This window comes from Pholcus phalangioides, unplaced genomic scaffold, assembly GCF_987345545.1.
Source record: "Pholcus phalangioides strain wild (caught in Gottingen) unplaced genomic scaffold, Ppha-v1.0 ptg000008l_1, whole genome shotgun sequence".
In the NCBI taxonomy this organism is placed as follows: domain Eukaryota; kingdom Metazoa; phylum Arthropoda; class Arachnida; order Araneae; family Pholcidae; genus Pholcus; species Pholcus phalangioides.
The window spans coordinates 62,625,348-62,640,187 of NW_028301601.1; the positions used below are offsets into that span (position 1 = coordinate 62,625,348).

Here is a 14,840-nt window from a genome sequence, read left to right on the forward strand (position 1 = left end):
CCTTAATCTCTTATGTACATCAAGAAAACTTCCTTGATATGAGCATTTATTGTCCGTTGGTGCCTGTTCCTAGCACACTGGCAATACAGATGCCACTGATGATCGCTGCGTAGCTTGTTTAATATACCTACAATACCACCGAGATAGACAGTCATCCAAAGATGATGTCGCTTTCCGCTTTTTCCATACGAAGGTTTCAGCTGCTGGCTGATGCGAAGATGAATTCCGGAAAAACAAAGAAAATTAAACTGCACTTGCGTGGAAATAAACCCACGTCCTCTCACTTACCGGATGAGCGCTCTAGACCAATACGCTACAAGGGCAACGAGCCTCAGTCTTTCCTTAGAGCTCGTGTGCTCTGAATATGCTCTCTTTGAATAAGCTGCCATCTGATGGCAGTGTCAGCAAATGTGAGCTTTCGCCTGAGTTAGGTCTGACCGTTCATGTACGGTCGCGTTCAGCACTCACACACGAGCTCTAAGGAAAGATTGAGATTCGTTGCCCTTGTATCGAAGTGATCTAGACCGCGTTTCCCCGCACGAGGGCAATTTAATTTTCTTTCTTCCCTAAGTTAATCCTCCCATCAGCCAGCTATTGAAACCTCACAGGCAGTCATTTTTGCTTTAATCCTTACTTGGGGCGTTTACCTTTCGTCTTAAGGCATCCAAATTCAAGTACTTACAGCTATACAGATTGCTTAGCCGAGTAGTAAAATGTATTTATTAGTATCATTATTCTAAGTAAAATTCTATGTATTCCTCGAATATAACAAAGGATGTAAAAATGTTTCCGTCTGGCTGACGATTATTACGACGGTAGGGCTTATTTTCGGGGTAGGGGCTCATATTTGGAGCATCCTGAAAAATCATGCTATGCCTTGTTTTTTAGTTAGGTGTTATTTGTCTGGAAAACACTGTAAATAAATTTTTTCCGTCCAAAATCACCGGCATACAAGCACAAAGGGAAAGTGTCGCTGTCCCGAGCCGTGAAGTTTGACAAATATTCTAAATGACTCATAAAGACTCGTAAAAAATGATAAGTAGGGGGGATTCTGAGAGAGAAGGTGACAGCGCTGTGCCTTGAGTAATACCACGGAATTAACTTCGATTCCTGAATCTCCTGCACCTCCCGATGTTCACAACTCCAGTTTCCTTCGTTTTCAATCGAAAATGTGGCGCTGCAATCGTTGATTTACCGTAGACAAAACGTTCAACTCAGATTTCTCTGTGTTACTCCATTCCCCTCCTTAATATAAAAACGGGGGCTGTGTGAATGCTTCCCACCACATTCCTGGCCAGATATCGATTCAAATATTTCAGTAGCGAAAAGAGCTCTCGGAAGCGATGGGCACCCTTTTTACTTGTAACAGAGGAGCCGCCGTGGCAGTAGCTCCTGCCTATGTGAGTGTTGTGTGTGGTGAAACGGCTTTTTGATCAAGATTTCTGTTTTAGATCAAAGCTAAACCGTTCTTATACGGCCGTGGCGTGAAACAAACGGCATAATAAGCTTGTACAAGACCCTTAGCTAATTATAAGCAACATCGCGTGGGAAATACGTGGGATGAAGTAAGTTTTTCCGGAGATTTTCGTAGTTTTTTGTAAAATTATTCTGCGATTTGTCTCATAAATAGTTTTTACTGAAGGGAGATTGTGTTTGGAAATTGTTGTTAATGAAGGAGTGCGTTGAGATAACACCGACTGTTGTTAGGAAATTTTTATTTTTACAGATAACACAAGACTGCAATGAAAAAACTTTCTTAAAAGTAATTAGTGTTTGTTGTAGTTTTTTATGCTAATTACTTGAAAAATAATTAAAAAATTACGTCACGTCTAGTTTTTAAGATAAAGTGAGAATTAAATTTCAATATATAGTAATAGGCTATAGTAATATATACTAACCACATTGAAATTATAATACGTTATAAACAAATATAGCAAATCATTGCCAAAGATAATTCAGTGATTTTGGGGCAGATTCTGAATCTCGCATTGTTTTCGTCAGATGAGCTCTACTTTTTACTGCAGCATTAGCTAATGAATGGAGCATGACTTTTAGTGTTGATAACTGCATGGTCGCTCATTTTGGTTCGAACACCCCCCCCCCGTTTCATTTACGAGTTGAATGGTATCAATGGTATCTCTGAAGCAAATATGATCACCGATTTGGGAATTCTCACTGATGAGCGGCTTGGATCTGCTGTTTAAGACGCTGTCTCTTTGAAAATTGTTCAGCGGTGGCCAAAAAACCTAATAGAATGCTCGGTTTCATTCTTAAAAAGATCCCTTCGCATTCTCCTAGAGTCATTCTTCTCTTTTCCGAAGCTTCGTTCGTTCTCCAGACTGGAGTATGCCGTAAGGTTTTACAGACCGTACTTGCAGAGAGGCATAGACTTGGCTGAGAGGGGTGCAGGGAAGAGCTATGCTTACTCTTGTTGGCACACAAGGCCTGAACTATGAAGAAAGACTTGATTTCTTGAACGTGACAAGGAGACACCAGTATCGTTCAGTAAGGGGTGATTTCAGGTTGTGGTGTAGCAAGGACTTTTTCACTAATAGGGTTGTTAATAAATGGAATAGCTTACCTCCGGGGGTCGTGAATTCTAACACAATTAAAACGTTTAAAAAGAAGTACGATAAACATTGTGGGATAAATCGGGAAGCCATCCATACTTACAAGGGAAAAGTTGTTGGCGATCAAAATATCAATATTTACGTTTTTTAATTGACCCATAATAATTCCGATGGATTTTTTGTTATATTGTTCTTCATGTTTTAATGAGGGAATCAGTGGTAATTTTTTTGGAAGACGTCACACCTTGGGATTCTTTCCCTTTTAGACTAAGACATCCATAATCTTTTTTAAGGATAATGTATTATATGTTACTAATTTTGTTTTTCTTTGGTGATATATGCTTTTATATTGGATTGCTGTATTATGGTAACATTTGTGACGTTCATAATTTTTATTGGCATAAATCTTTCAGCCACCTCTTTGGGCAATTTGCCTGTTGTGGACTTTGTATTTGTAAAGTTGGGGATATTTTTAGAATCTATTTAAAAGTGTTCCATAATGAAAACATTTGAATGCAGGCGTGACAAGGATGAATACGTACGGACACCAAAAATATTGATATCAGTCACATTTTAATAGCGAGATAGAAATATGATGGCTGTGTTGGATGGTTGTAGTCATTTAGCATAAAGATGAGATCGCGCGGTCTCTTGGCTCTCGTTCAAACTACGTTGTGGACTACGCATGCGGTCCATTCATTTACCACATGATGTAATACCCCACTGATGCTTTCGTTAATTTTCTCTGTGAGGAGAACACACTTAGTACTTTGTTCAGCAGCCACGAATGTCTTTGGAGAGATGAAGTGCTAAAGAGTTTTAATTAAATAAGAGAGAGAGAGAGAGAGAGACCCGCTATATATACCAACACCACCTATAGAATAAAGCCTCGGAAGAAATGTGTGACGTCACTGAAGAAAGCCATTTCTCCTATTGCCATTGGATATACTGCAAAAAAAAAGCTAAAGATATCGCATGCTTCGGCCTGCTATATCACCAATGGTAATAGGTGAAATGGCCTTCTTCGGTGACGTCACGAGCTTCGTGCGGAGGTCTTGTTCTATATTTGGTGTTGTATATACCCGGTGACGTTACGACCTATTGCGTTGCATGACGTTGCTTCACATCAGAACCGCCCTTTAGGGGGTCATTCAAGTATTACGTCAGCATCGATAGGGCGGTGAGTTGGTTTTCGATTTGCTGACTTTTGATGACATGGAGGAGAGAGGATTTGAATGATGCCCACGCCATAAACCACCCTTTATGAAAATATGAAATATTGTTAATGGTACCTTTACTGGGTGTGCCAAAAACGAGAAAAACCTTTCCCTTGTTTTGTTGACACCTGAACTAACATTATCCTTATTGGTAAGTCCACTTAGTGATCTTTGAATGTTACGCTGATCCTTCAAGTGATCTGGAAATGTGTCCGGGCCGATTAAGTGTTCTACAAATGTGTTACGGACCACTTAAGTGCCCTAGAAATGTGTCGCTATCGGTTTACGTGCTCTGAAACTGTGCCGCACGTCACTTAAGTGGTCCGTAAATATGCCGCAGATCACTCAAGTCATAGTTTCCCAAACTCTTTTTGTTCCATCGCCCCATTCTTCAAAAATTTTTCCTTCTCATAGCCCCTAACTCAAGCTAGCCCATAAGCCTATATAAATCCAAAGTTTTTACCCTCCCCCCCCCCCCGGACCTTTCCATTGCTCCCGAGGGGGCGATATTGTCCACTTTGGGAAACACTGACTTAAGTAACCTAGAAATATGCCGCGGGTAACTTATACGATGTAGAACAGCATTGTGGGCCGTTTAGGTGCTCTAAAAACTGCACCACGTGTAACTTAAGGGGATCTCTAAATGTGAAACGGACCACTTAAATGATCTGTAGATGTGCCGAAGATCACTTAAGTGATCTGTGAAGTTATCTTCTTTTTAGAATTGATGAATTTCAAACATAATAGAAAGAAATAATTCCAGCACCAATGAAAATTTAGAATAAGTGAAAGAAGTAATTACAGGGTAAATGAAAGTTTGGAACTAATGCAAGAAATTACTACAGAATTAATGAAAAATTCAGAATTAATGAAAAATTCAGAATTAATGAAAAATTCAGAATTAATGAAAAATTCAGAATTAATGAAAAATTCAGAATTAATGAAAAATTCAGAATTAAAGGGAGAAATAATTCCAGAAGAAAAAAATTCAGAATCAATGAAAGAAATAATTTAAGAGTTTGTGAACGCCTCCTATATTTTACGGGAGTGCGGAGCTCTACAAAGCGCTCTGCTCGCTGCGACCGCACCTCTGGCACACACCTCGCTCTGCTTCACATTCATTATTGAGATTGCTGTAACGGTGAAAGTGCTTTATCGTTTTTTCTAGGTGCGAAACTAGCACTACATTACAACCCTTTCGAGAACAAGATTGTTCCACGCACACTCTCCTCATCTCGTTCTTGCTTTTGGTTACGTGCTCCGTGCTATCCAAGATAAATATCGTCACAACAAGGGACCATCACTCATGCCATGACATTATGATTGATTTCTATTCTCTCTCTGTGATCCATCTACTATGGGGTCATTCAAGTATTACGTCAGCACCGGGGGGGGGGGGTTCGCATTTGCTGATTTTTGGATGACAAGGGGGGAAAGGGGGGAGGGGGATTTGAAGGTTGCTTACGTCATCAACCACCCCTTTTTGAAGATATGAAATATTCTAAGCTGCTGACGGAAGGAGGAGGGGGGGGGTTGGTGTTTTGATGACTTTTTCTGTCAAAAATGACTGAAAATCTGCTTACGTAATACTTGAATGGCCCCTATAGAGATTATATAACATTTAGATAAGTATATGTGATGGAAGCGAAAAAATCTTTTTTTTTTAATCGTTTTTATACCGTTTTCAAATCGTTTGAACTAAATTAGGTCTCATCAAAATTCGAATTTGCAAATAAAACGAATTATTTGCAAATTCTAATTTCGAAGAGACCTAATTTAGTTCAACGAGACAAAAACTTGGACATCCAAATGAAAATAAATAAACGAACAGGATTTTCAAAAAAAATGGAGCCGCTGCAATTTAGGGGCTACGAGACATCTTGAGAGCACCATAATTAACACAATTGCTTCCAATGGTGTGGCACGTTAGGGTACCTGGAGATTGGAAAGGGTTGCCACCAACTTCGTCAAGGTGTTCTTTTCGTAACTTCGAATTTTCGCACACCAAATGTTCCAGTAATAGAACATAATACTTAAAACTCATCGTTTAACAAACTGTACTCACACAAGACTCCGAACTGGATGAAAATGAGTAGAAAAGTACGTCGAAAATTTATTCTCCGTTATATTTAAAAATGATCATGTTTTACGATTACGATGAGAAAGAAAACCAGTTCAGTGTTTCACAAACACTTTCACTACAGGCCATTTCCCCTAAGATAAATGCACCAATTTGTGGAAATTTGCCAGAGTAATGTTTAGGAGTTTCATGTACGCTCAAGTAATAGTACTAGTAGTAGACTTCAAATGGAAAAAAGTGTTCTTACGTCAAACTTTTCAAGGACACCTATTAGGGGCCGTTCAAGTATTACGTAAGCAAATTTTTAGCCATTTTTGACCCCTTGTCAGCGAAAGTCAGCAAAACTCTTAACCCCTCCCCGGCCCCCGTCAGCAAAATTTCGTCATCGGCTCTGCCCCTCTGAATCCTAACGCATATTGGTGGGATCAGAGACGTACACGGGGGGGGGGGGAAGAGAGCATAGAGGGCACGTGCCCCCCCCCCCCCACGATCAAAAATGTACTTTTTTAATGCAAAAAAAAAATATCTTGTAATTGAAATTTCGGAAGAAAATACCTTTGTATGTTATTATAATCAATTTCTGTTTATTTCAATGATATTTGAAGGCTATGAACTCAAAGTTTATCTTTAATAAATTCATTGCGACCCACCCTCTAAGCCATATAATGATAAATCGCATAAAGGCCCCTTGGCCCGCGGACCAAATATGGCGGTTATCTGATGCGGCCTGCCCTCCTCAAACCTAATTTTGCAAAAATGAACTAAGCGGCACGTTTACAGATCGCTTAAATGCCCCGTCGCATAGCATTTAAGCGGCCCGTGGAACCTTTTCAGATCACTTAAATGACCCGGGACACAGTTCCATAGAACTTAAGCGATCCGTGACACATTTAGAGGTCCCTTGAGTGACATGTGACGTCGTTTTAGAGCGCTTAAGTGGTTATACATCACTCAAGTTACCAGCGGCGCATTCTCAGATTATTTAAGTGATCCGTGGCATATAATTACGGATCACTTGAGGGATGCGTGGCACAGTTCCAGAGCACAAAAGCGGTCCGGACAATTTTCCAGAGCACTTAAGTAGCCCCGCATTTCCAGATCACATGGATCCGCGAAACATTTAGAGATCACTAAAGTGGCTCTGTAGGGCACTTAGCAATGGGGCGGGGGGTTGTTACTTCAAGAGTCCACAAACTATAGAAATGTTTTTCTCGTTTTTTTTGGCGCACCGAATAAGATGTCATTAAGAATATTTCATATCTTCATAAAGGCTGGTTGATAACGTAAGCATTATCTAACCCCCCCTCCTGGCATCAAAAGTCAGCAAATCGGAAACCCCCCTCTCCCATCGATGCTGACGTAATACTTGAATGGCCCTTATACTCTCGTGTAGCCGGGGGGAACAGGGAAGGCGGCGTCTTGAAGTGATAGGAAAAACTGTCTTTGTCCAACGCAAACGGTCCCCCCCTAACTTCATTTTCTTACGGGGGTCAAACCTATGTTGACACCCCCCCCCCCCCCACCAGCACCAAAACCCATCTGCTTCTCGGACCTTCATCACACAATCAGTTAGAGGGAAAAGAAAGTTTGTATGACATGAATGTCGCTCTCCACTTGTTAATACAAGATATACGGAAGACTGGATGTTGTGAAGATATTTATTATTTGAGATGTTAATTTTTTAAGGAAGGAAAAAACTCATCTCTGCCTCTACCGGGAGTCGAACCCGGGTCCCTCGATTGCCGGACGAGTGCTCTTAAAATTAACATCTCAAATAATAAATATCTTCACAACATCCAGTCTTCCGTATATCTTGTATTAACAAGTGGAGAGCGACATTCATGTCATATATATAGCCATCTGGTAGCTCGTCGTCCATGAGCTATTAGCTGATCGGTTTCACCGTCCATTGCACGGTTTTGTTCGGCATATATACGCTCTAGCGAAGGGAAATCTCTATCTCCTCTGTAGCTTAGTGGTCAGAGCACTCGTCCGGCAATCGAGGGACCCGGGTTCGACTCCCGGTAGAGGCAGAGATGAGGTTTTTTCCTTCCTTAAAAAAAATTAACATCTCAAATAATAAATATCTTCACAACATCCAGTCTTCCGTATATCTTGTAAAGAAAGTTTGGTTTTGAGGGGAAAAAAAGCATTTCAGTTTTTGTGATGAATTTCCTTTCCCTCGCAGCAATTCACTGTTATGTCGCTATAGAAGTTTCACTTCAAAAAAAAAATGCGATTTCCCATATTTTCTTGACGGAAATATGGTCAGCCTAAGTAATTATCCTGTTGGGTGTATTGATACTTTCCTATGGACAAAAAATCTTTCGCTGGCCGGATGGAGTCTCTTAGCAGGCCAGAGGTTGTTCATCGCTGCCCAGCTTTCGCATTTCTAAAATACATAATCTCAGCTCGAAAGGGCTTTCCTATACATTTTTTTTTCTACCGCCATCATCATTGTCAAAATGTAGCCCGCCTCTCCCGGCTTTTTCAAGTTTATCTCCATTTACGCTCTAAAACGCTTCAAACATTCAAATGAAAAATATCAACCATTAGATCTTAGAGATTGCGTATGAACCCATCATTACCAATAATATTTCTGTGAATTCATGAGCGAGCGATATTCTCCGACTCGCCCTGTCTCGACAGAATGGGGCATGGCTGATGTCCAAACAGAACAAATTCGTTACTTTTGAATGGGACGCGGACTCACATTTTCCATCTTCTTTTGAGATGGTTCAAGCGTTTTTGTTTTTTTTTTAGAATTTCTTTTCCCGTCTTATTTAAAGAAAAAGACCTTACGAGATCGTATTTTACGAGAGCTTCCGACATTTTTCCGAGATATTTCACGTTTCACTTCCGAAACAAACTTGACTTTTAAGACATTTTGTTTTCTCTGTTCATTTTACGACGTTTTTCACTTTTGTTTTGTTTTGGATTCGTATCTCCGAGAGGTTCTCTTTTTCTTTGCTGAAGATAGTTCGCATCCGGGGAAATGACTCGTCCTATGTGTCTCGTCTTTTTATGGAAACTGCAATTTCTGGAATGTCGTGGAGGTGGCAACCAGTCACGTCAGTCACTTTCGTAGGAAAGCAAAAAACTAGTCTAAAATGTCATTTGGAGTTCTTCTATTTCGTTTCGACGAGCACGTTCCTGTCACAATAAATGTAGCATCTACGGACAGACATCCATGTAAATCGTGTTAGAAACATTCAGCTCAAGAGATCGAGGAATAAAAGACATTCCGTTGTATTTATGTTGTTTCTGAACCATCTTATGTATTCGGCCTTTTTTTCGAGTCGCAAGAACCGTAGAAAGACCCAAATTGCCCTGGCAAATCCCAAGCCTCCGGTGACTAAAAAATCAGCGTTGGTGCCTCAAAATTTTCCATTTGTGCGATGACTAAATTAGTGTGTCGTCCTCCTTACCAGACCATTGCCCACCGCTCTGTGTCAAGGAACATATATAAGCAGGAGGTGGAAGAAGATCTACTAAACCACAGACATGCACCTCGTTCATATTCCTCTGCGGAACTTCTTACGAATTGGTACATGTTGGAGTGTGTGTGTGTGCGTGTGGTGAACCTTCCGTGAAATTTGTTTCTATGTAATGTGGTGGAAGAAGATCTGGGCCATACTGGAAAAGCCTTGAATTGTCAGGAGCATCGCCCAGGGCCACCTTTACCAGACGCTGGGCCCGTTGCGAAAATAATAGTGGGATCAAAGGAGTATTGATAATTTCGGGACCCCGTAGATCCGATTGTATGTATATATTTCGGGGGGAGGGTGACTTAGTATCTAAAGATTCATCATTCCAGAACTAATCAAAATTCAGAGAATTGATGAAAAAACTTCAGGATTTCAGAATTGAAGAAAATTTAGAATTCCATGGCAAATGAATTTCATTGTCATCGGTGATGATAGTAAAAGTCCTTTGCTCCGCGTGATTGAAGAGTAATCATGTAAATCGTTGTTTCGCGGAACGTCTCTAACCAGACTTAATTAAAAATTACCGACGCATGAATTTCGGGCATAAGGGATGTCAAACGCATCGTTAAAAATTCAAAAATATACTGTATATCGCAAATTGGTGGGAAAAAAATATATTCATCGTGTCGTAATTGTGTACTGATTTTCGTAGCTTCTCAGAGTATATATGCTACAGCTAAAGTCCGAAGTGTGGTTAATTCGCAACGGGGCCGGCCAATTCACGAATTGCCCAAGAGTTTTGACCAAAGCCCGAGTTGCAGAAATGATTCGGACTTTGACGGGCCATTTCGCAAAGTGACCGAAGATTTCTGGTCAAAGCTCGATGGGCTGATGTAAGACGGCCCGGTAGGAGTAAAATCCATTTTCTTTAATCGCCAACGTGTTGCTGTATGCATGCAAAGGCGGGACGGCTGAACTTATTGATATAATCGCCAACGTGTGGTACATGGACTAGCTCCACGTGACGAAAGAAGAAAAAAATGAAATTTAAGAGAAATTAACTATAAAAATAATTATACAAACATTTAGTTTTCTCTGTAGGAAAAAAAATGATTACAGCTTCTTGACTGTGGTTTGATGGGTTGCCATAACTAACGTGGACATAATTATCACGAAAAAATACACCAACTTGACGACGATTCCGAATCACGTCTTTTGTTATCAAACTTCGGATAGGGATCACTGGCCACTTTACGAACTGGCAAGCCAATGTTCGAAATTCGGATGTTGGCCAGGTCGATATTCAACGAAATCGGCCAATTCGCGAAGTGGAAAGCCTCGTCGCGAATTGGCCAATTTCGGGCCTTGCCAGTAACATATATTTCCTCGGGAAAGAAATATAGCAGTACCGAGACTGACGTCTCCTCCTTTTTCTCAGCTGTCATCGTTGGAAAAAAAGTGATATATATAAAAATTTCTTTGGCGAACAAGTCACCGGCAAATCTTATTAACGCCATCGCGGATTTCTCTCGCCATTTCCAAGAGTGCTCCGGGTGCTGCCATGAAACGTCACACAAAATCTAATCAGGAGAAAATAAGGGAACGCAAAAGTGTGTGAAATATTTGCCGTTGAGAAAAATAATAAAACTGACAGAAATCACAAAGAAAATAAAAATCATAGAGAGAGAGAGAGAAAGAATGAAATGTGATTTTGGTGCCAGAGCGTGTCAGATTCCTCCTGTCGATTCGTTCAACAACTGACAAAGTTTTCTCCGAAGACTTTTGCAACTCTAGCAGAAATGTAGAAAAATATAAAAATGGATTCTCATCTCTTGCGCAAGAGGTCAAACATTCCATAATTTGTAACATTTTCTTCTACGGGTGTCCTTCTTAGAGGATGCATTTCAAAGAGTATTTGAAGGAAGGCTATATATACGCGGAGCAGAGGCACCGACATGAAGAAAAATTTGGAGGGGGCTGAAAATTGGTGGTCGTCCCGTATATATGGGACTCGGAGCAGAGGCACCGACGTCAAGAAAACATTGGAGGGGGCTGAAAATTGATGGTCGTCCCGTATATATGGGACTCGGAGCAGAGGCAGCTACGTGAAGAAAACATTGGAGGGGGCTGAAAATTGATGGTCGTCCCGTATATATGGGACTCGGAGCAGAGGCACCGACGTGAAGAAAACATTGGAGGGGGGCTGAAAATTGATGGTCGTCCCGTATATATGGGACTCGGAGCAGAGGCACCGACGTCAAGAAAACATTGGAGGGGGCTGAAAATTGATGGTCGTCCCGTATATATATGGGACTCGGAGCAGAGGCACCGACGTGAAGAAAACATTGGAGGGGGCTGAAAATTGATGGTCGTCCCGTATATATGGGACTCGGAGCAGAGCCACCGACATGAAGAAAACTTTGGAGGGGGGCTGAAAATTGGTGGTCGTCCCGTATATATGGGACTCGGAGCAGAGGCACCGACGTCAAGAAAACATTGGAGGGGGCTGAAAATTGATGGTCGTCCCGTATATATGGGACTCGGAGCAGAGGCACCGACGTCAAGAAAACATTGGAGGGGGCTGAAAATTGATGGTCGTCCCGTATATATGGGACTCGGAGCAGAGGCAGCTACGTGAAGAAAACATTGGAGGGGGCTGAAAATTGATGGTCGTCCCGTATATATATGGGACTCGGAGCAGAGGCACCGACGTGAAGAAAGCATTGGAGTGGGGCTGAAAATTGGTGGTCGTCCCGTATATATGGGACTCGGAGAAGAGGCACCGACGTGAAGAAAACATTGGAGGGGGCCTGAAAATTGATGGTCGTCCCGTATATATGGGACTCGGAGCAGAGGCACCGACATGAAGAAAACTTTGGAGGGGGGCTGAAAATTGGTGGTCGTCCCGTATATATGGGACTCGGAGCAGAGGCACCGACGTCAAGAAAACATTGGAGGGGGCTGAAAATTGATGGTCGTCCCGTATATATATATATGGGACTCGGAGCAGAGGCACCGACGTGAAGAAAACATTGGAGGGGGCTGAAAATTGATGGTCGTCCCGTATATATGGGACTCGGAGCAGAGGCAGCTACGTGAAGAAAACATTGGAGGGGGCTGAAAATTGATGGTCGTCCCGTATATATATGGGACTCGGAGCAGAGGCACCGACGTGAAGAAAACATTGGAGTGGGGCTGAAAATTGGTGGTCGTCCCGTATATATGGGACTCGGAGAAGAGGCACCGACGTGAAGAAAACATTGGAGGGGGGCTGAGAATTGGTGGTCGTCCCGTATATATGGGACTCGGAGCAGAGGCACCGACGTGAAGAAAACATTGGAGGGGGGCTGAAAATTGATGGTCGTCCCGTATATATATGGGACTCGGAGCAGAGGCACCGACGTGAAGAAAACATTGGAGGGGGGCTGAAAATTGATGGTCGTCCCGTATATATGGGACTCGGAGCAGAGGCACCGACGTGAAGAAAACATTGGAGGGGGGCTGAAAATTGATGGTCGTCCCGTATATATGGAACTCGGAGCAGAGGCACCGACGTGAAGAAAACATTGGAGGGGGGCTGAAAATTGATGGTCGTCCCGTATATATGGGACTCGGAGCAGAGGCACCGACGTGAAGAAAACATTGGAGGGGGGCTGAAAATTGGTGGTCGTCCCGTATATATGGGACTCGAAGCAGAGGCACCGACGTGAAGAAAACATTGGAGGGGGGCTGAAAATTGATGGTCGTCCCGTATATATATGGGACTCGGAGCAGAGGCACCGACGTGAAGAAAACATTGGAGGGGGGCTGAAAATTGATGGTCGTCCCGTATATATGGGACTCGGAGCAGAGGCACCGACGTGAAGAAAACATTGGAGGGGGCTGAAAATTGATGGTCGTCCCGTATATATATGGGACTCGGAGCAGAGGCACCGACGTGAAGAAAACATTGGAGGGGGGCTGAAAATTGATGGTCGTCCCGTATATATGGGACTCGAAGCAGAGGCACCGACGTGAAGAAAACATTGGAGGGGGCTGAAAATTGAATGGGCGTCCCGTATATATGGGACTCGAGCGCATACGCAGGTGGAGGAAGGTGCATCGCATTGTTTTTTCAGAAATTATTGGGAGGGCGAGTTCAGCCCCTTTACGAAATTTATTTGGAGGGAGGCTCAAATATGGCCTCACTCAGCCCCTAGGTTCCGGCACCTATGCGGGGCAGCGTTCGAAATCATTGGTGGTCGGCTGGTCCGAGACCACTGATTAACCCGTCCAATGTTTCTGACGTAGTATTGCTTCGGAAATTCTATAGAAGAAATACAAGCATCATTCCAAGCTGTAGACGTCGATTCGAGATAAGAATGTAACCTTGAGAAGCTTTTGCGTAAGTAAATAAAAACACATTTTTCACTGGAAACCTTTTTTTCCCCCATGCTTGTCTTCGCTTGATAGTAGTCGTACATTAGAATAATTTCGAAGAAAGAGGATTTAAAACTGACAAGAGTGCATTATATCAAGTTCGAAATGATATATTCGTACAATATGCAAAGGCATGAAGTTATTGAGAATATTGAGGGCTCAAAAATATTGTTGGAGAAAGAGGGATAAACAGAATATTTTTACAGCGATTATCGAGATAGAGTGGCAAATATTGAGCAGGCATATGCTCACGTGCCGGATACAAGTTTGCACCTCTGATAATTCGGCATTACATAGTTCGCTGCAGTTAATTAGGCATTACATAGATCTCTAGCAGGTTATATAAGGCACTATACAGTTATCTGTCTATTATATCCATTATCCTAAAAGTTATTTTTCGACAAGATATCATACTTGAGGATCAATTTCTCATTTTGTATTTTTTATTTGATGTCTGTTTTATCACAAAAATGAGAAACTTCGCCTGGTTTTAATTTATACAAAAATTGCCACGTTTTTAAGACAAATAAATTCAATTGGTCGAATGGTCGACGCGTTTCGGCTCTTCAATGGAGAGCCATCATCAGGACCTCGTGGTCAGAATTCACTCGAATCAGTCGTGGAGGGGTGATGTTTACGTCTGGTCGTCCGAAGAGGATAATTGCGAATAAATTAATTAAATTATTATTAAATTAATAATGGCGAAAATGGATATATTGGCCAAACTAGGAGAAATCTAAATGTTCGAGTTCTCGAACACTGAAAGCATGTTGAGAAGGGACGGACGGATAGTTCGGCTATTGCTCAACACTGTTGGCAACGTTCACCTCATTTTGATTTTGATAAAGCGTTTGTTTTTAAAAAAGCAACACACAATTCTGAATTGAATTTTCTCGAGGGATACTTCATCAGAACATGCCAGAATTTCCTCGTTAATGATGGAAGAAACACGCCACCTATTTCGTCAGCTTGGACAGGCTTTATCAACCTCAGTCGTGACAAAACTTTCAATACTTTGCAACAAATGGCTCCCCAATTTGCATCCAAAGACCACTCGGACGCAGCAAATACAAAGGCGAACTCTTCGGACGACCAGACGTAAACATCACCCCTCCACGACTGATTC

At 42.0% G+C, this 14,840-nt stretch overlaps 1 protein-coding gene across 2 annotated transcripts in view; it reads left to right on the forward strand.

Annotated features, from left to right (window-relative positions):
• Nucleotides 1-1,327: 1,327 nt before the first annotated feature.
• LOC149084727 (guanine nucleotide exchange factor DBS-like) overlaps nt 1,328-14,840 on the forward strand; it is a 104,865-nt gene continuing 91,352 nt past the window's right edge. The window contains exon 1 of one of the 2 annotated variants that reach the window (XM_089235158.1): nt 1,328-1,565. The gene's annotated coding sequence lies outside the window, so the exon portion shown is untranslated. The remainder of the gene's footprint in view (nt 1,566-14,840) is intronic. The other variant, XM_089235157.1, reaches the window with a different exon arrangement.